This window comes from Alligator mississippiensis, chromosome 4, assembly GCF_030867095.1.
Source record: "Alligator mississippiensis isolate rAllMis1 chromosome 4, rAllMis1, whole genome shotgun sequence".
Lineage (NCBI taxonomy): Eukaryota > Metazoa > Chordata > Crocodylia > Alligatoridae > Alligator > Alligator mississippiensis.
In genome coordinates, this window is record NC_081827.1 from 210,831,061 (window position 1) to 210,854,053 (window position 22,993).

At 42.5% G+C, this 22,993-nt stretch overlaps 1 pseudogene; it reads left to right on the forward strand.

Annotated features, from left to right (window-relative positions):
• The window catches only part of LOC102577168 (dynein beta chain, ciliary-like), a 264,557-nt pseudogene that overhangs the window by 27,378 nt on the left and 214,186 nt on the right, over positions 1-22,993 (forward strand).

Sequence of the window (22,993 nt, forward strand, 5' to 3'; positions counted from 1 at the left end):
TAGCGGAACTGTTGTATAGAATTGTAGGGTGGGAAGGGACTCAGGAGGTCATCTAGTCTATTCCTGCCTTTTTAAGGCAAGAACATTCCTGTCTAAACCATCCCAGACAAAAGCTTGTCAAATTTGCAGTTAAAAACTTTCAGTGATGGAGACCCTAACACCTGTCTGGGTAATCTTTTCCAGTACTTCACTACTGTTATAGCTTGATAGCTGTTCTTAATATCCAACTACATTTCCCTTTTTGCAGTTTAAGCCCATTCCTTCCTGTCATGCTCCCCGTGGGCATGGAGAAAAGTTGATTGCCATCCTTTTTACAATATTTTATGTTGATGATTGTTACTGCCCCCCACTACCATTTTAGCTACCCCAAACTAAATAACCCCAGTTTTTCCTCCTTACAGAGAAGCAAAGTATGGGTCTTTTACTGTACAAGGGCTTACTAGTGATGCTGGTAAGAAATGTTTCTGAAGAAACTATTACAGCCCATCCTGTCAAGAATCCATATAAGGAACATTCATGTAGGCCTTGAAAAAATGAAGAGTATTAAGTGTTAAGTCTAGAATTGTTATGTTCCATTATGCTAGTAATCTTCGTGCTAAAGAGTAGATTCACAGGCAATAAAATAAAAGGTATAGGTGCGGAATCATTGCAATGAATTATTTCAATAAGATACCCTAAATTTGAGTTCCTAAATGTTTATTTGCATCACTCTATAAGTTGCAATGGGTCCTAAGGAGTTGTTACCCACTTTTTGTGTGATTTGAATTTTAAGAAATCTGTTGCTACATAGGCATGTCCATTTTTACCTTAAGTTTGTTATACTTTATAGGTTATTGGGACAAATTCAGCCCCATTGAAAATAGGAGTATGGCATTATGCCAGCTAACATCTGGTTTAATTTGGGTTTGTTCTATCTGTTGCCCTCAAGATACCTTCACTACTAATACTACTGAAAAGGCATCTGGTTGGAAGTGATGTGGGTCATAGACTTGCAAGTGTAATACATTTGAAATACTTTATAAAGTCAAACATTAAAATAAAAAACAATAAACCTACTGAAATTTTATTTCTTTAAAGCAATGTACTGTAGCACACACAAGGGAACATGTAAATACTCTTAGATTAAATTTCAGCCTCAGTAGGTTTCAAATTTTGAAAATGATTTAGTTGCGTTTTTACTAGAGCTGCCAAACAATTAAAAACTTTGATCGTGATTAGTTGTGTGATTAAAAAAAATTGTCGTAATTACAAATTTAATTGCACAGCTAAAAAACTCAAAAATACGCGCAGAAAAATTCAGTTATGCAAAATTATGCAGTTACTTTGTATGGTTGGGGGATAGGCGTGCGGTTTGTGTGTGGGGGGAGAATTTGTGAAGGTGTGGGGGCTGTGGGTATGTCTGTAGGGTTTGGATCCTGGGGAGGGGGGTTCCTGCATACCTGGCAGGATGTGGGGTACTGTGGGTTAGGAGTGAGAGGCAGCAGCAGGACTGGGGGTGCTGTGGCTTGGGAGTGAGGGACAGACACATAGACACAGACACCACGCAGCAGGTCAGTATGTCGGGGAGAAGGGGTGTCAGGGAGGAAAGAGGTGGGGGAGCAGATCAAAGGCCCCATGGTGAGGGAGGGAGTGGGGCAGGAGCAGGGGCTGGGGTGAATGGGGCCCGGGGCAGGTCCTGGGGTGGAGCTGTGGGCAGCTCATCCAGGGGCATGGGGGGGCACTCCCACTGCCGTGTGCACCCATGGGGGGGCACAGGGGACACGTTTCCCCTGAATTTGTGCACAGGGCAGAGGTGGGTTGCTGAGGCATGCTGGGTTCTGCACCCCACTATTGTTGAACAGGGAGCTGCGTGACACTATGCTTGGCCTCCTGCCGCTGGGGGGACAGGGGATGAGGCTCAGCCAGCATGTGGCTTCTGGGGAAAAGGAAGTGAGGTGCAGAGCCCCAGCCTGCTGTGGCAGCCTGCTTCCACCCCATAAACAAATCTGGAGGGCACGTGGCCCCCATGCCTCCCCTGGGGTGCACACAGTAGTGGGAGCCCCTCCCATGCTCTTGGATGAGCCATCTGTGGCTCCATCCCATGACTGCCTCAGCCCCTGCCCCACTCCCTCCCTCACTGTGGGGGCCTCAATCTGCCCCCCTCACTTCCCTTCCCTCCCCAACACCCCTTACCCTTCACAGATGCCAGGCTGCATTCCTGGCTGCCTGCAGGCTGCAGCTGCATCTGTGTCTGTGTGTGCTCCTCCCCCCACCCCACTGAAGCCAACCAAAGACTGCTCCCAAGCTGCCATGTGGACCTCTGCGCTGCCACCATTGCCCCGCAGGGCTACCCAGAGGTGGCAGTGACCAGGCACGGGCTCCAAAACCACGGGCATGATTAATGCATTAAAAAAAATAACACAAACAACGATTAACATGTTAATTGTGCATGTTAACCATGACTGATTTACAGTCCTAATTTTTACATTATATATATTTATACACAGACCAAGTGATGAGTTGGAAGTCTTCTTTCATCCTGAGCTGCTAATTTAGCCTATGCTTATAGCTATTAGAGTGTTTTGGTGGGTGTTTGTTTATTTTAAACTTTTTTTTTTTAGACAAGTATTAAAGACTGTAAGAAAACTCCATGGAAACATATAAATGTTGAACAAATGGATATGGAGCTTAAAAATTTGTGAAGGCGACCAGTTTTCTAATTATTGCATTGTATTGCTATTCATGGGTGACTGGTGCCTTCTGAATCTGAGGAGAACCCGCAAAAACTGGCGTTGGCCCTGGGGTTGGCCCTATCCGGGGTGGGGGGGGGGGGCATGTTCCCCCTATCAGTCACCTATGTTGCTAGTTGAAATAATCTCATGTTCTAAGGATCCTACGCTGTGCAAGATCCCATACCTACCTAACGAGTGGTCCTTAAGAAAATATTTGAAGCACCTAAGGGGGTTAAGAGAATAAATCTCATAAAGAGTCTCAGTATTCCCCTTGCCCACATTTTTTACAGGTCATCAGGAAAAGTGCATAATTGGTGACTTATGCAGACAATTCAGATGATACTCTACAAGATATACACATGGATTCCAAACCAGCAACACAGGGCATTTCTGAAAAAAATCCACATGCCAACTCAGTGGGCATGTCTATATGAGATGTTTACTGTGGAGATGCCTAACTAGCTCAGCAGTAAATGTCTTGGCACACTACATGTGCAACCCTATTAGGCCACAGGAAACTAATAAACTTTGCAGCAGGATAGTACTTGTAAATACAAGTACTGTCCCACTGCGGAGTTTTTTACTCTGCAGCAATGCACCTGTAGATGCTGATATGGCTGGCTGGGGCATGAGGGTGCTTCAGTGCAGGTGCTGCCTGCCAGCTCGTCCCACACTGGAGCATGCTTGTGTCCCATCCAGCCCCTCTTCAGCCAGCCCCTCTTTATATATAAATGAGGTTCAGGGCAACCTGGTCTGGCTCCACCTCATGGAGGGTGGGGCCACACTAAACAAATGTGACAGGCTAATAGAGGGGACCTCTGGGTGAACCATTTGGTTCCTGTTTGCTGATATTTGCCAGACATTTAAGGCTACTAAAGAAATAGGAAATAAAGGCTCAGCTTAGCTCAGCTGTGGGAGAGAAGAAGTTGAAATGTATTCAATGTTTGAGTCACCATGGCTTGAAAAAATTGGCTCCGAGAAGGACTGAGCATAATGGGCACTATCGTACATCTTATTCAGATGGGCTGCATTAAATTATCATTGTGGTAGGTTCCCATCAGTATGCTTGCCCAATGTGGGCCATGTGTTTTATAGCCATGCTCAGGTTGGCTGCATTTAACCAACTTTATAGTTAGTTTCCATTAAGGAGCACATGCTGCTTTTGGCAGCAGTTTAATGATAGACAATGTATTTAATGAGATTTTTTTGTATGCGAATACAAGACAAGGGGTTTTTCCCCCATGATAATTGGGAAGAAAGCCCCATATCTTATATTCAGGTAAATATGGTACATTCAGACAACTGAAAGCTTAGGAGCTTGTTCTGTAAAGAAAAGATTGATTTTCCTTGAACTTGCTTTCAGGAAAATTCAAACAAAACATTTCATTTTAGGTTGATGTTAATCTCTTCTGCTTCAGTTATGACAGAGCCCAAAACAAATAGTTTCTTATGCTCCATTTTCCTCAGTGGGCCATGCTCCACACCCAGCCTGGGTTTGCCATAACAAACTGTGCCCTGTCTCTCTAGCTGAGCTGTTGTGGTATGCCATGGGAGTTTCTGCTGTTGATGTACATAGCACATGATGGGTAATATAAGCTTGATAGAGAATCAGAGAAAATGAGGCATGAAGGGCTTTCAACTGTCATAAGGCCCCAGGGCAGTTCAGGTGAGCATGGAGATTAATATCAGCCTGTAATTGAAAATTTTGACACTTTCAAATTTAGTTTTTGGAACATTTTTTGAAGAAGTGTTAATGTTTTGCTTTAATGTCCTTATTTGGGAAAAAAGAATGATTGGAATTCATGTGTAGTGGATATTCTGTAATTTGATCTGCTCTAAATTGGGATGGGAAAAGAAAACAAAAATTTAGATAGGAGAACTGGCCTTTTCTTTCCCTGAGAAAAGAGCATTTTATGGGGACAGAGGTAGGGGAGTGGGGAATATATCCCTAGCCCTATGCCTGGCTTCCTTTCTATTGGATACTTGGTATCTGCCTGTCAACCCTATCATCTCTTCTTAGCAGGCTTAATTTATGATAAATTCCAAATGGAAACCAAACAGGGTACTAGCTTCCTGTGCTCTGATTCCTGTTTCAGCAATACAAATCATTTAGTCGCATTGGAATCTCAGACTTTTGTCTTAAAATATGCAGTGAAAATACAAGTTAAAAGGTGGATAGATTGATTTTTTTTACATAATTTGTGGTCAATTTTATTTTGTATTATTTTAGCAAAATCAGTAAATAAACTACTACTAAATGGTTAATTTCATGTTTTCAGTGAAATCCATGTTGGCTGAGAAAATAAAGCTTATCCGTAAGTTACTGTAGGTCAGTAAGCTACAATGTCTGCTTCCTCATGCTGCTCAACTACTGATTTTGACCTTGGTGTGAATGGATCACTCACTCAAGTGATGAGAGTTAATTTAGTCTTCATAATAACCCAGAGCTAACCTTTTCAGAACAGAGATTGTTTCAATGATGCCAAATTATATACAATCGTTTAGTAATGTGAACAGTGATCCAGTGCTGTGTCATTGGATGCGGTCTATCAAAATCATTGTCTTAATACTAGTAAGGCATTTCAAGCTCCAGGCTATAACTCAACTTGGTACTATGCTTGCAAAATGTGTGACTTATGTTTGAAGAACATATTGAGGGAAAGTCAAGTCTAAGGAGCTCTGTATTTTTAAACTTAGTTCTGAAATTAGTTAATTTTGTGGTTGTTTTTTTCCTTTGGGACTGAGTTCCCATGTAGGCTGAGCTTCCTTGAGAATTTTGTCTCCGCTATTCACAAGCTCCTCCAACAGTCAACAGTGTCATTGTTAACCAGTGGCATGTACTTGTTGGAGGTCATTCTCAGGTACCTAGATCTGATCCAATGGAGGGTTTTTAATGTCAGGAAAGAAACATGGAACTGATTTTTAATCCACAGAGATACAATATGGAGATTGAACCTGAGACTAAATTCATAGCAACTTATGGGCATTTATACACATGCTCCAGGAGTTGGGGGGGGGGGGAGGGGGAAGAGGAAAGTGCTTTAATTAGAGCAGATCTGAGAGCTGTTCTAATTAAAGTGACTGGAGCATCTTGTGCATCAGTGTCCTCACACTTCAAAATGGTGGCTCTCTAAAGCTCATCAAATGAGCCTCCCTGTTCATGTATTGGCACCCTATGCTCCTAAGAAGACAGACTGAGGTGTTGCAAGTTTTTTCAGGGGATTGGGGATTTATTCCTAGCTGGCAAACCTAAAAGTTGTAACTATTGCCATTGTAGTTGGGTTTGAGCCAAATAGGATGTGATGAATCTTTTAGCTAGTCAAATATGAAAATGGGCATTGTGCCCATTTTGGCCATATGTCTTCCTTTCTGCTGGCAAATATGTCTGAAGAGGTATGGAGAAAGAGACATCCTGAATACATGATGAAAGTAACAGTAAATATAATTTTATAATGATTTTCCTACAAATCCACCATGGGAAAATAATATTTCTTTTAGGCTGAAAGCTGGTTAAGCCATTTAAAAGAAACTGTGTGCGCAACAGTTCGGCAAGAAATCATGGAAGCTGTTGCAGCATATGAGAACAAACCATGAGACCAGTGGTTATTTGATTATCCTGCCAAGTAGCTTCGATGAGCAGTCAGATCTGGTGTGCTGCTGATGCTGAAATTGTCTTTGAGAGACTGGAAGAAGGGTTTGAATCTGCTCTGAAAGATTACCTTCGCAAACAGGTATGTGAAATTAACATGCAAAAATAGTGAAGCTAAAGATGATTAGTAGTAATCATAGTAGTAGTAAGAGTGTCAACAGTAATATTTTGACACCCTTTACCATGGTGTTAGTGCTTTGTCAGGTTTCAGTTGAAACTTTTGAGATCTCTGTAAGAGACTTGCAATTTTATCAGTCAGCTGGGAACCTAGGATTTGGTTCTTATTCTTGCTGTGGGTCCCAATTTGAAAGTCTCTCGGATCTGCATATATTCCCATTGACTTCACTAGAGCTCTGTCTTGGCATAGAAGTCTGTCTGTGCAGCCCTCATTGCAGGAAATTGCAGTTAGGAAGGTTGGGCTAAAATTTCCTTTGAGCATTTGAAAAGGAAACAATTTTGTGCTTTCTTTAGAAAGAAAATTAAAGATGTAAATTCTTTGGGCTCAGTCCTTAGCTTCATAAAGTTTGGAGTGGCCCCATTTGTTAAAGTTTTTGGAAAAAGCATTGTGTTAAAATAGTGACTACCTTATTTGTGCTCAGGCTACTATGGCTGTGTGAAATTTTGCTGGCCATTTCATTTTGACACTGTTTTGACTCATTTTGAGGTTGAAACAGCAAAATTTAAATGAAACAAAGGACAATGAAACAGCCTGAAAACAAAACAAGGCTAGTTGAAATGTTTCGACCATAGCGTTGGGGATGGGAAGTCAGTCCATCTGGGCTGACTTCCCATCCCTGGCGCAAGATCTGGCCCGATCTAGCATGGGGGATGGGGTGTCAGCCCAGCTGGGCTGATTTCCCGTCCCCGGCTGATCTAGCAAAACATCGAAACAGAGTCGAAACAGCCTTACTATTTCGATGAACCAAAATGCAACAGCTATCTTGAATATAAATGAAATTTGATACGAAATGCTGTTCAGTTGAAATCTTGAAACTCAAGGTGAAACGGAATGGTGCCGTTTCACACAGTCCTACAGGCTAACATATTCAGATAGTAGACGCAAATGCTAGGCTGTGTCGCAGGGCACTAAGTTTCCCTGGTCCTAAAAGAGCAGAAACTGCCTGGGAGAGGGCCCAAAGAGAGAGAGAGACAGAGAAGCCCAGGTGCAGGTTACCAGGGCAACAAGCCAGAGGGCAAATTAGCCTGTGCCTGCAAATAGTCAGCTGACCAGAAGGGGGAGGGCCCTGGGCCCATATAAACCCCAGACTGGAGCTAGGGAAGGCAGCTCTCCGCCGGCGGCCAAGGGGGAAGGAGCCCTCATAGAGTAAGTGAAGGGAGGAGGCCTGACTAAGTTCTGCTTCCAGTAATAGAAAGGGGCAGAGCACACCTTATGCAGTTGGTGTTATGTTATAGCCCAGGGGCTTATGTTTGGTTGTAGTTTTAGGAGACCGGTGGTTTGGGTGAGGCTCTTTGGGGAAGGAGGAGGCCTCACTGGGGGCCCACTGCAGTGTGGGGACCCCGGCACCAGAGAGGGTGTGGCATTTGGGGGGCACAGACCCTGGCACCAGAGAGGGCGCAGCATTTGGGGGGCACACACCCCGGTGCCAGAGAGGGCACGACACCAGAGCTATGGAGGGCCCAGGCACCAGTCAGGTGCAGAGACAGGGCTGTGGAGAGCCCAGAGAGGACAAGGGGGCCAATTCATACCAAGGCCCAGGCCGAACAACATCAGTGCCATCTGCGAGGCTTGGAGCATGGTAAAGGGGCGGTTGGAGCCACGCATATAGCCCATAAGGCTAGGGTGTCCCTGAAACGCCCATTGTGAAATGGGACCCACAAGGGGTCCGGGAACCCACGGGGTTCAGAGAGTTCATCAAACAGTGTCCAAGAGGACTTAAAGGCAGCCTCCTTATTTTTATATTTCCATCAAAGACGTGGCGCGCAAGAACTGAGGGTGCCCATTGGGCCAAATTGGCATGATCAAGGGGCCTTAGGAGATCATGGCCCTCCTTAGGGACCCCATCCCATGACTGGCTGCTCAGTGCACTTCAGGAGAGGATGAATGTCCTTGTGGTGCTGAGGTAGGCAAGGCTCTTTGAGTAGATGTGATATCTTTTATTAGACCAACGGAGTATTTGGAAAAAAGTTCTTGGCAAGCTTTCAGGAACAGTCACCCTTCGTCAGGCATAAGGAGTTTCTGTTGGTCTGAGATTCCAAGTTCTCATGCTTGTCTGTTTCCTTGGAAAAAAAAATAGAAAAACCTAAAGGCCAGTTGCTATGCCAATTTTCAGTGGCTGTCAGGGGCTGTTACAGTAGCTAGGGATCTCTGGGAAACAGGAATAACTCATTATACCCTTTACACCAATATCCAGGATGGGGAATGACAGAAGACACATTGTGGATGTGGATGTCCATATATACAAGAGGGATCTTCCTGCAGCCAGATCAGCCACCTTTTCCACATTCCTCTGGCACAAAGCAGACAACATCCCAGGCAATCAAGGTCAAAAACACTTAATGTTTTATATCAACTGTAATAAAAAATGTATATTACTCACTTGGGATTGAACATCCATATCCAGTATATTGTTTGTGTTGTACTTTAAACACCTAATAACTTCATTTTCAAAGTGCGTTATTATATATTAAAATGAAATTGTAAACCTATGTTATCTGTTTTGAAATGAAGTAGGGGCCACTAGTTGAAAAGTATATTTTTATTATTAGAGAAGCAAATTAAAATAGTAAGAAAACAATACCATTGCAAAAGTTATTTGCCTTGATTAAAAGCACCAATAAATGTGTCTTGGTATTAAAACTGCTCTGCTTTGCACTTGACATATAATAGTTTTTTCCATGCAATGTAATATCTCCATTGAAATATAATTATTTTGTAGATTGCTCAACTTAATGCCCTTATAAACATGCTGTTAGGGGAACTCACCCCTGGTGATCATCAGAACATCATGACAATATGCACAATTGATGTACATGCTAGGGATGTTGTAGCCAAGCTTATAGCACAGAAGGTAATTTTTGCAGTGCAATTACACTAATGCATTTTTAAAAGCATAAAATAAAGAATAATTTCATTTGTTGAAAAGATATTTCTGGTTGCTTATGTACGTTGATGACAGAATATTTTGATTCAATCCATTTTTGTCCTTTTATATTTTTTGCTTAAGAGTTAGATAATTACATTTACCAGTTAAATAATTACCATTTAAAAATATATAGATATTTTGTCAAAATGTTTAAAGACGTCTGTTAAAAATGTATGCTGTAACATGACAGCAGGTTTCTCATTAATTTTCCTTCCGTTACTGGTCTGTTCTCAATTAAGTATAAAAATGTACATTTATTACCAATAACTTGAAAGTTTGGATGCATAGAGTAAAATATATTGATTGTATTATGTTTTCAGATAGCTGCTTGTGTACAACAATAAAATGCTTTTATTTTCCTACCTATTTTTGTGGTGGAGTGCATAACTCTTAGCACGCCTGCTTCTAAATGTTTGGGGCCCCCTTGTGTACAATAATATGCTACTCCATCTTCAAACAAGAGAATCTGCTTGGCTAGGAACAGAAGTTACACATAAAGTGGTTTAAGTGATCAGAAACTGGTTTAAACCTGTAACAGAACAGAAGTTCAGTGCACATAAAGCAGTTTCAAAATTACTGAAACTATTTTAAGATAAACCTGGGTAGTTTGGGGTCAAACTGATTTGGGTCAAACTGGTTTATGAAGCTTCTGTCCCAGGCCCCTTCCTGGTTTAAGTTAAATCAGAGTTCCCCAGCATCCCAGCATGCTTTCCAGCCCTGGGATGGGCTGTGCTGTCTGCTTCAGCACAGAAAGGTTGGGACAGGGGCAATCCCTGGCTGGGTTTTGGGGCCAGGGAGGGAGGTTAAACCCCCTTTCCCCACTTCCCCTGAGTACAGAGCTGCCTTGCTCTACTAAACATACTGAAAGGTACTGCTGGCTGTGACTGTGGACTAAAAATCCCAGAGACTCCTGGAAGCAGGAAGAGAACATGATGAGCAACCCTGCAGAATCCTGCTTCTGGACGGCAAATCCCAGAGACCTCGGGGGCAGCAGGAGGAGGAAGTGAACACACAGCTATGTGCCAGAGATCTGTGCTCTAGTGCTCCCCTGGCTGCTAGCCTGAGCCACTACAAGCATGTGGCTGCATTTTCTGAATCAAAGGTAAATGTGTCCAGTTGTTTGCCAATTTAATCTCTGCATTTTAGACTAACCTCCAAAGACTGAATCAATTCAGTCTTGGCATTTTTGACTGTCTGTACTTATCCCTAATGTGGAAATTCCCATTGTGGGATGTGGAGGGACTGCTCCCTGGTCCATGGCTTGCTACAGTGGATATGTGGAATCTGACCTATCTTTCCTCTCTCCCCCATGCCTTCCCCTCACTTAATGGATTACAGAGAGTTTCTGTACAGTGTGCTAATCTTCTTGGTAGAGCACCTGATGAGAATGGTGTGAACCTGCAGCAACCTCTACTTAGGCTGATGGCTTGCTTCTGGTTTGGCTATTAGAGTTCTATAGTTTCTGTGTTACAAATAATGGGGGGCTTTAGAGAGCTAGTGGCTGTTCTAGGCTAGGACTAAAATTGATGGGAACTAGGAGACATTATTGCTTGGGAATCCTGCCCTTCCACCAATTACCTGAATAAGAAGTGCAGAATATAGTTCAAGTAACTCAGTTATGAGAATGAAAAAAAACCCCTCTTTTACTTAAAATACATAAAATGGAATAAAATACCTCAGTAATTATTTTAGTATGCACTGACAGCTCTTTGTCCAGGACAATGGTCTTTTAGCCTTGTTAACTGGTATTCTGTAAAACTGTGTAAAACTGTTACAGTTGCTGAACAAAATCCATTCTATTGAGTATAATCACTTTGTTGTGGTGTGATGCATAATAGCAGTTGCAGTGAAAATTTGCTGCAATTTTAAATATTCTTTTCACTGAAATTGTTTATCCACATTGCCAAAGGCTTTAAGGAAGTACTGATGCTTTTCACATTGTCAGGAGCAGCTGTTTCTGTCTACTGTGGCTATCTACCCACTAACTAGGCAGATGGCAGACAGTAGCTGAGGTGTGTCTGTTGTATACAGGACTAACTTTTCTGGCTTGTAGGAAGCACAGCTGTCGTGCTATTATGATGATGATGATGATCCTTATGTATTTCAGACACTGGAGGCCTTATATAGAGTCATGTGCTTTGAAGGGGTGATTAGGGTCTTTAGTACATTGTGAATAAGCACTTAAATAATCAAACTGCCAAGCTGTGTGAAAATATGGAATCCCTATTAATTAGAATTTGGGTAGGGAACAGGGCAGGGGGAGTTGTGTAAGAAATGAGACCTTGCTACAGATACAAGAATCATACATCCTAATATATTCTAATCTGTACAGTAAAGATCATGTCAGCAAATACTAGATACAAATGAATTTACTAAATCTAAAGGAATTTTTCCCAAACTCTATACATGTTTTCTATTTAAAGGCCCTGGTAACGAAAACTAGAGATAACTAGTTAGATAGCTTTTGAGACGGCAAATTTCAAAAACAATACCTGTTTCACCTCTGATCATAAATGCATGGCCCGTAAGAGTATAAAACATTTATGCTACCCTAATTTCTCCTGCTCACTTGCAATAGATTTAAAATCAATGAAATGAATAATCTCATTTTCCCTTTTAACTAATTATTTTCCTTCTGCAGCATGTGGTAGCCTGGAAGAACTTCAGAGCTAGTGGAAGTTGGATATGGCTGGGGCCTTAGTGACATGTCACTTAGATCAGGCCTGTCCAATTGGTGGTCTGCAGACTGCTTGCAGCCCACGTGGGGTTAAGTTATGGCCTCCAGGGCTGTGTCCAGACAAGCGCAGCCATGCAGCATGTGGTGCTGCAGACTCATCTGTGGCTCCACAGACTGTACATTCAAGCATTTCCTGTGCTGCTACCTTGTAGGTGGTCCCGGGGTCAAAAAACTCCTGTGCAGAAAAAAAGCGGGGTGGCTGCAGCGTGCACTGCCCAGAACCAGAGCCTGGCCCACTGGAGCCCTACTCTCTGCAGGGCTCAGCTCTCTCTCTGGCTGCAGCTTCCTCTGTCCCCAGAACCTCAGGTAAGGCTGCTGGGGCCAGCATAGTTGGTGGCCCCAGCCTCCCCTATGCCACCTGGGGTAACCTGCTGTGCGCCAGTGGGTGCATGGCATGGCTATCCCCTGAGGACTAGTAGCAGCAGAACAAGGTGTACCACTGCTTCTTGTCCCCAGGGAACAAAACATCTGTGCTCATCTGGATGTGGCCCAGGGTTCCATCCAGCCGCTCCTCTCCTTATTGCTCTGGCTGCAACAGCAGCTGGAGTCTGTGGGCACCCCCTCCCTCTTCTGACTTCTGTGTTTTGTGCTTGCCTTAGGGAACAGTGTGGTGCAGCACACCATTGTGTGCAGTGCTCAGGGTGAGGCTGGGGCTGTGCAGTGCATGGTACAGCAGTCAGATTGGAGGGAGTGTTCATTCAGGACCATTGCAGGGATGGAGGAAGGATACACATACTGTTACAATCTTAGCTACCTGGGAACCACTGGAGCAGTTCTGCAGCAAGTGCAAACTACAGAAAGAAGATCCAATGACCTTAATGAAGCAATGCAAAATGCAGGAGGCCGTCTGGAAACAGGTAGTGGTATCAACTGTGGACCTCCTCCCTGAAGATGGCTGTCAGGCAGTGTGGGAGGGGTTCTTCCACAAGGACCTGCAGAAAGTGCACAGAGATGTGAACTGGGAAGTAGCCCACTGCATGCTCTTGGTATAGGCAAAGCAGAGGGACAGAGAAACCAACCATACTGCCCCAGGGAAACCTGCCAATGGAAAGCAGAGACAATCGACTACCTCCTGTGATACTCTCCTTTTGCCAAAGGGGTGTGGAAGAAAGTGTTTATATTCCTCAAGATGGTGATAGGAATCACAGCCCTGACCAGGGAAGCAGCACTGTTTGGCCACCTATTCAAGCAAAAGGGGACCCCAATGGCCTATTTCAACCAATTCGTTTCCTGCCTTAGAAATGCCTTGTGGAAGACTAGGAACCTGCTTGTATATGGGCACACAGTCCTTTCAATAGATGCCTGTGTTAAAATAGGACTGAATGAGATACAAGGGTACTACAAGAAAGTGGTGGAAGATATCAGAGAGGAGATGGTGGGTGTCATCTGGAAGAGGATGGACTGGCATAGACTGTTCAGGGGTGGGCCTCCTGAAGAGAGCAACGATGATGAAGCCAGCGGAGAAGATGAAAGAAGAAAGCAATGATGATGACGGTGACGACTGAAAAAACTGGGAAAGAAATAGACAGGGGTAGGGGGTGGAGGAATGGGGAGGGAGAACTGGGTAAGGTTGGGGTGTAGGGAATGGTTGCTTGTCTTTGTGACAGGCAAGGATGATGGTGATGGTCACACGGGTGCATGGACCCATGGGTGTGCAGGTGCTTGATGTGGAAATTGTGATGGGAATGTGTATGATGTAATGGCAATAATGTGTATTGGACTGTCAAGTGAGCCATAGCAGCCACAGGACAGTTTTGGTAGATATATATATTATATTTGCAAATAGAAAAAATACACAAGCCCACAAACCTCTTAGTTGAGGACTGTGTCAAAATGGGACTGAGATGCAGAGGTACTACAAGAAGTTGGCAGAAGATGTTGGGAATCATATGGAAAAAAACAAGATTGACACAGGCTGTTCAGGAACAAGATCCCCAGAGAGAACAATGATGATGATGATGATGACAATGAGGAGGAAGCAGATGACAGCAGCGATGAAGAGAAGGTGAGTGACAAGGATGATGGGAAAAGAAGAGGATGACGAAGATGACACAGACTAAGGACTAAAGACTGGGAAAGGGAATGGAAGGCATGGGGGTGTGAAGGGGAAGGAGGAGACAGAGGGATTGGAGGCAGTTTGGTATGACTGTAATGGAGAAAAAGAGATGGTGACAGGAGCATGGGTATGGTTATTGTAATAGGAAGTTGATGGTGTAACAGTGTATGTGTGATAGGGACTGTCACATGAACCAAACCACTCATGAGACAGGGCTGTTAAAGTAGAGGGGCATCTTTCTGTCTTTCTCTCTCTCTCTCTTTCTTTCTCTACATTGCTGGGACAATGTGGGGAATCCTGCATAGCTGGTATCATGCTGTATCTCTTCTGTGCACAAAGGGAAGTTTTCTCTTTCCAAAGCTGCCAACATGGAATGTTCTCCTTGGCAGTCAACAAATGGAAAGAAATAATAAGCTGAAATTATTTCCAAGTAGCTAGATTTCTCAATGTATTAACAGAAGTAAAATGAACTCAGAAGTGCTATTGTAAAAAACCTTTCCCTTTTTCATTGTCTGTAAGGAATTTCAGGTGACCTTGAATAGAAAGCTGTGGTGGGTGAATTTATTTCTTAAATGCTAGGCAATGTACTCAGTGTATAAGGCAATTTAACACAACACTCCCATTCTCTGTATGTCATTTGGTGACTTAAAAAGTAATTACAAGAACAATAGCTTACTTGCACACGACAAAAACAACTGGTAAGAAAAGGCAGGAAAGACTGGCCACTAAGATATGAACAAATAGGAAGAGAGAAATATGATCAATTCTATCTTAGTAAAGCTCTGGGATCAATGTGCCAGAGAGGGTGTACAAGAACAAACAAAGGAGAATGCCTCATGGAGCTGAAGGAAAAAAGATAGAACATCTTGATCAGGAGACGACAAAAGAAATAGCCTGATCCTTCAGAAGCTGATGGAGGCAGATCTGCAAGCAAAGTACAAGGTGAACAGGTTTACAGCAATAACAAGAAGTACAGTAGGGTTAGAGGATCATGTAGAGATGGTCACAGAAGAAAGCAAAAGTACTGTAGCGCTAAGGGAAAAGGTTTTCTGGAAGTCAGAGATTTCAGAAAACACACAAAAGACAATCACAAAGGTGAAAGAGATGAAGATCAAGGGCGGAGAAGAGGACTAATGAGGCTGGAAGAAGATTTAGAGCAAGTAAGAAGACCCACTGGAGCCAGCTAGCATGAGAGATGAAAGAACACAGGGTGGTAAATAGGAGAAGAGATTTTCTTCAAGCTGGTGAACAATATCAGAGGTAAGAAGTGAAGAAATCTGCCTCAGCTGAGGCAGCAAAAAAGGGCAGGGGGCAAAGATATCACCTTGGAAGGTACAGAAATTGGTAAAGGTTCTTGTAAGAACACTGACATGTTAAAATAAAGAAATTCTGGTTATCCTTGCTTTGGAGGAAATGATGGCAAATATAATTCCAGGAAACACAAATAGAAAAACAACACAGAAAAATGTGTGTATGGAAATGTACTTACAAGCAAAGAGAAACTTAGTGGTGTTGCTTCCTATTGTCCTTACCACAGTGCTAATTTAATTTAGATTTGGTAATTGGATTTTGGGATCCGGTTAGATCTGAAATATTCTCACTTTGTAAGTTAATTCACCTTTCCTATAATTACAATTATCCTATACTCCTCAGTGTATTAGGTACCATTTAGTGGATTTTGAAAATTGCCTTTTTTTGTGCTGTCTGGTAGGTATACCAAATGTTAGCAAAAGGCACAATCTCTTTATAGCCTTGGCCTGTACTCTAAAAGACATGAATTACAAAAAAAAAAAAAAAAAAAGCTAAGTATTTTACACTTGAGAGATATCAAATGAGTCTTCCAATTCCAGGGAAGATGTAAATTAGCAGCAAAATAAAAATTCCAGGTGCATGTATTGACACCAAGTTTTATTATCCTAAATTATGATGCAGAACTTTCCAGGTGTCCTCTGTCCTAGAATCAATTCTTAAAGTAGATCAAACTGAGGAAGGCCCAGTCCAAGGTGACACTGAAGGTCTCCACATCATCTAGCGGTACAGAATGGCAACCTCCTGGGGTGATGGGACTCAGTGAGAAGAGAAAAGATGTTTCTAAAAAAAACTTGGCTTCCAGGTTGGCCCACAGTTATCCAATCCAAAATGTGGGTGCTAGTAAAAGGACTTCCCCCTGCCGAGGAGGATGTGGCGATGATGGAGAGGGAGACAAGTCAGTAGGTGATTATCACGCTCATTGGTGGGATACTTCTCTCCTGTCTCATGATAGTCTTCTTAGCAGTTCCTCACAGGAGCATAAACTTTTTCTACTCACACATCAAAATTTCCTGCTTACTGGAGCCTTTGTGAACCAAGGAGAGGAGGGGTAACTCTCCCTCTCCCTTAACAGTGAAGAAGAGCTGCATTTCTCTACACTCTAATTTACTGAAGTCACTGGACGATCTTTGCACTGTCTTTGATATTACAGATATTGGGAGGGGAAATAAAAAGCAATCTCCAAGGTTAAGTTATTCAGGTATTGTGAATAGGCATGCTTTTGACTTCAGTGGAGCCATGCTGATTTAAGGCAGCTGAGGGTCTTGCCTTAAACTTTGTTTTTCGAGGATTTTTTTCTTGAAATCTGTGACTATTCTCAAAAGTTAAAATAAATAAACAGCCATGTTACATGTGTGAAATATTTAAAGTGGGACAGAATACTTTCCTCATGAATTCTATCTTTGGCCTAAACACATGCAGCTCTAATTCACTCTATTTTGATATTACAATAGATAGATACCTGCATATGGAAATACTCACTAGTAGCTAAGAAGCATCCACATTTTGGTGGACTTCATGATCAATAATGATAGAAATGATGGCTCAGCACATGTTAGCCAGGGAGGGACCGAGCACTCTGTAAAGTGCTGGTAACTCTGGCATTGCATCCCGTAAAGCATGTGAGTACATGCTTGATTCTTAGCACTCGTAGTCTTAGTCTTATATATATATATATATAAATCTTTTTTTAAGAGAAACTCTGAACAATTGCCCATCCCTGTGAGAAATTGTCTTTGGAAAAAATTCCATGGAAATATTAACTGCATTTCAGTTCTCTTGCTCCTGCAGTTGTGATGTTCTTAATCATATTTATTATTGGTATCCAGTGAACCCTCACTTTTAATATAACATAAGAGACGAGCAAAAAGAAAGAGAATGGACTAGAGCATACAAGTAATGCACCAGAGTGATGATGACAATAACTCTTGTTAGTCCTGTTCCCTTCACACCTGCTTTCCCAAAATAAGGGACAAGAAGAGGGCAGCAATCAAAATATGTGACATTTCAACATGATGTACAGTTTTAACATGTATTTGCTTTTACTGTGCATTATAAGAAAACCTGATTCTATATATTAGAAGCCATCTTATGAAATGTGTCAGATTGATAGCATTCAAATCAGATTGTAGTAGTGTTCACTTCTCCACTTGCCTTTTGAGATGAGAAGGCAATCCATTAAAAAGACATAATCAACCTCAAAATCATATTCACAAGTCACACAAATTAGTAAGCACCAAAATGAATACAACTGACATAGAGTAAAGAAAAAATGTATTTCTGTTTTTAACCTTTTGCACTTGACAGCACATCATTCTGTTTAGTCATTTTTATCATTTCTCTTGTAAATATTTATGCATGAGGCTATAGTGAAGTCAATGGGGCCACTTGTGTGGGCAGTCTTACTCATGCAGATAAATATTTCAGGATCTGATATTTAGTCTGTTTCCCTGGCTTTTCATACATCAGCAGGGGAAGGAGAAACATGATTTAAATAGGAAAAAGTAAAACCACACCTGATACAAATTGGCTCTGGCACTCACAGGCCTGCACAGCACCTTAAACGAATAACAAGTGAGCAATAAATTCCAGGGTAACATACTTTCGGCTCTGTTTATCTTATTGGAACTCTCTAGCTAAGGACATTGGTCATAAAATAACTTCATCCATAGGCCTCACACTTTGATAATCAACATAATCAGCTCATGATGAAAGTTATTGCCATCCAATAGGCTTTGAAATATGTTGATGGATACAGTCAAATTCTTAATGTGTAGCCACATGGCCAAATATGACTCCTGACACTCAGCTTATTTTTCAAAGAGGCTTAATGGGAAATCACAAGTCAATTAAAAAGAGTTAAATGCAGTTTCTGTTTTAGGTGTTTGGTGAGGGAACCTTTCCCTGGCCTATATTGCTGGAATTTGCTTGCATTTGAGCTCATTTTCCTGTTAGAATATACTAGATACAGTGATGGTTTCACATTCTGTATCATTCAATGTAGGGAAATCTGTAGTGATGCAACCAGATGGACTTTGAGCTCAGATGCATCAGTGTTTTACCAGTAATACCACATATATAGGAAAATAAAGTGTGAAGGTGTTTGACAGTACTGGGGGAGCAAGAAAGTTTCTGTCTCTTATTCTGAGTCCTCCAGATCTGATAGTTCATATGGGTTGATTAATTCCATAATTATCTATTAACCTGTCTCTTGCATCTTCTTCTGAAGTTTCTGGTAGTGGTCCATGCTGGAGGTCAAATGTTCAGCTCATATCCTGTTAGACTGTACCAGACTGGAGGGAGCACTGGTGTGGAAGTAACCTTATTGCTACTTAATAATTTGCAAAATCCAGACATTTGCAAAGCTCTGATGCTCTTCAGTGTTCTGCTGTACTTCTTGCACGTAGTTTATAGCCTGTGCATGCATTGTTTCCATTTCTGCAGATGTTATATTGCATTGACCCAGGCTCTTCATTTAACAATGAGTGGAGCAGTTTTGGACCCTGCTGGAACAGGAAAAACCAGAACAATTGTTCTTTAGGTACTACGGTGTACATTTTCAACTGTTCAGAACAAATGGATTACAAGGTAATGCATTTGACTAAAATCATAAAATCTTACATGCTGCTAGCAGTTAATGAACTGCTAACCCAGATGGTATTACTAAAACCTGCAAATACCCAGCATTTCTGAAGGATAAAGTAGAAAGCAAACTTCGTGAAAGATTGTGAATATTTTGGGAAAGATTATTGCTCTTGGTCTGATTTCCATTAGTAGTAAAATAATTCAATAATATAGTCTTGGAGCCTTGTTCCACCTCTTCTGTTGGTACAAAGTGGAATAAACAGAAGAAGAATTTCTGGCTTGTATCTCTGCACCACCTGCTTCTGGCCTACCATGGCACATGAACAGGCAAAACATGCACTCCACAGCAAAAGGAAAGGCATGCATTCTGAAATAGACATTTCCTTTGGCTCAGGTAATTTTCTGTGCAGGAACTTGTAGTAGGAAACACTAATTTGGAGCAGGATATAGGTCAACCAAGTAGGATATTCTGTCTTCTGTAGTGTGCTGTGCCTGAAACTTCAGAGGAAGGTTTAAAACTCCACCTGCACAATAGCGCCTATCTGCTTGTACAAAGCTGTCATTGGGCTTTTGGTGGTTGTGGATTTCCTTCTCAGTCTGCCAGTTTTTCCCCGGAAAAATTCCATTGATGGAGGAAACTAGTTTGTACCCTGAAACATGAGGACTCGTGGTCCGTAAGTCTTTATTTAACTTTACTGCAAAAGTAGCAGCCATAGAATGGACTTCTGAGTATCTTCAGAGAAGTATGGATATGCTAGAAAATAAGCCAATGGCTAATGCAGAGAAATAAATTGAAATCTACATGACTAGTTAGACCAATCCAAGACTAATACTATGATAAGGTAAAGAAGGTTCTGCTACAGATGAATCTGAAGGATATAGGAATGGTGTCCAGTATAAGTAAGAGGTCAATGCAAAGAGTGGTGTCCAGTATAAGTAAGAGGTCAATGCAAAGTGAAGTTCATTAATCTTGAGTAAAGGAAATGCTAGTTATTTGCTTTTAATATGAGATCAGATTTAAATGAATCGAATGGATTTTTATGAGACAGAGTAAGTATAGTGTTAGATCTAGTATGTATGATCTATTATTATAAGCAAGAAATCATACTGATATAATGCATGTGTTTGATTTACTGAGTTTAATTTGAATCATTTCACAATTAGAACTGCCATGATGTATTGCTGTAAATATTGACCTTATTTTACTAACTGTCCTGATTTTATCAGGTTTGCAAAAAAATAAAATGACTTTATTAGACTATTTCATATTCCTTTTTACTCTAGGGAATATAAACAATTGTCCCCTTAGTGTCTTATGATAGGTGCACCATCCAATCTATTAAATAGAATTACAGCTGTGGTTTAAACTATGAACATGTGGATGTTTAGGTAAAAATATGAGTATGTTCTTTGATAGTGGAGTGAAATTCTTTTAGCACTAGAAATATGTGAGAGTCTCATTGATGAGAAATGCAAAGATTATGAACAAGCATATTATATGCATCTTATAACACAGTTCATCTTGTACACATGGGCTGCTTACAGACATTAAACCCCCTCCCCCTGCCCCCTCCTCCCCAAAATGGCACTTTAAACTGGGCGTGCCTCTGCATTGAACTGAGCACATGCCCAGAAGAGGCATTGTGTTAATTGTACCCGGCTCCCCCAACGTCTGTATACATTGGTTGCTTTATTGGGGCTTTTTTGGCATTTTTATTTAATAGCTGATTGAAAGTGTCTAAAAGTCCCACTGAAGTGCCCCGTCTATACATATGTGGCAGAGCTGGGTTGAACGTACTGCTTCTTTTGGTAAAGCACTTTTTTTCACGCCTGTCAGCAGCCAGGGATATGAACTTGGTCACTGCATTAATACAGTTAACAGCTCACAATATATTGAAGCTGCCAGTGATGTCAAAGAATATAATATTAGATTAGCTTTGTCTCCATGAAATATATGCTCTCAGTAGACTGGAACCTTGAGGAAGATGTCTGAAAATATCAGGGTAGACAATGTACTGACAAGCAAAAAAAAAATCCATAAATCAGTTTGTTGGTCAATCATAGCAATCATAGAAATTAAGGCCTGGAAGGGACCTCAAAAGATCATCGAGTCCAACCCCCCTGCTCTGGGCAGGAATAGTGCCTTTTCTTGCCCTTGCTTTCATTGCTTCAGATTGTCATGCTGTTCCATGTAAGGGGGGTGGAAAGGGCCATTTTCTTGTTTTTCTGTGCACTCACAGGCACAATGCCTGTATGCTTCAGATTACAAAGACTGGCCATGTTGCATACTTCCTTAGCGTGCAACACCTCTAAGGCCAGGTACAGACATGACACACAAACCAGTTTACACCCATAACAGAAGAGAAGTTCGGTGCACACAGACATAGACTGGCTTAAAAATGGTGGAACCTGTTCTGAAGCAGACCCCAATCCATGTGCACTCAAAGGCTAGGTACAGAAATTCAAAAAGCTGAGGTGGATTCGAACTAACTTCCGTGGGTTTCTCTAAGTGATTAGATTAGTTTGGGAGCAAACAGAATGCAAGTTCATCCTTTCATGGGGTGGGGGAGGGGCACAATGGCTGCCTGCACTGGCCAAGGCCAGCACACTGGGGGTGCTCCTGATCTCCTCCCCATGTGCGGGAGACTGCTGATAGCTGCCAAAATGCAGCCAAGTGGTGGGCCACCTGTGGTTGACTGCCAGGCACTTGACCCCAATCTCCTTCCAGGAGAGTCCCAGAGTGGGTCACCAGGGAATGTCGGGCAGCCCAGCTGGCAGCAACCAGAAGGGCATGCCATGGTGACCCACTATGGGGCTCTCCTGGAAGGGGGATGAGGCGTGTGCCTGGTAGGCAATCGGGGGTGGCCCAGCCACTCTGCAGACAGTAGGATCAGGTCCCTCGGAGCTCCAATGAGTAGCAGGCACTCGGCAGCAGGCAGCTGGCATGATTGCAGGAATCACATCAGGTGGCTGCTGCTGCTGGTGTCTGCAGTTCACTAGAGCTCTAAGGGGCCTGATCCTTCTTTCTGCGGAGTACCTCCCCCGCTAACCCGCGTAGGGACCAGTCTGACCTAAACTGATGAAGTCTAATACCTCATTGATCCAGATCCGTCTTAGACTGGGTTCTGTCATTTTTCAAACAGTCCCTGTACCTTGGAATTCTGTTCTGTGACAGGTATGGACTGGTTTCCAATCACTTGTACTGGTTTATGTGTAATGTCTGTACCTGGCCAAACTTAATCAAGTTAGACCAGTGCATCAAACTTCTGTACCAGATTCTCTATTGATTCATGGTACATCACTGCCTGCCAGCATCCCAGGTGCCTTTGCAGCTCCCTGCTAGCCCTCCCTTGCAGGGAGGCCCACTGGAACTCTATCGGGCTTGGCTGTTCCAGCCAAGTACCCAGTGGGCCTGCCCTTGGACTGTTACAGAGTTGAGCCAGCACAGACTCTTTCCCCAGCCCTGCCTCCTGACTCCAGCCAGCTATGAGTGGAAAACAGTGAATTGATTCTAACACTTACATGCATTTCCATGTTGTGTTACATGTTCATATGTTAGAAAGTAAGAAGTGATACATATTTGTCTGAGTTTTTGTGAACAAACTGTATTTATGTTTTATTTGGCAGAATGCCTTAAAACATGCTCAATTACTACTGGAAGGTAACAGGGGCAGGGGATTCTGCCAAGGGAAGGACTAGGCCCCTTGGAACTCTGGCACCAGTGGCAGCTGCCTGTACCAGAGCTCCAAGGGGCCTGATCTTTCCTTCTATGGAGTGCCCAGACCACCCCTGCTTGGCTGCTGGGCATGGGCAAGCATGTCCCTAACCCCCTGCTGTCACCAC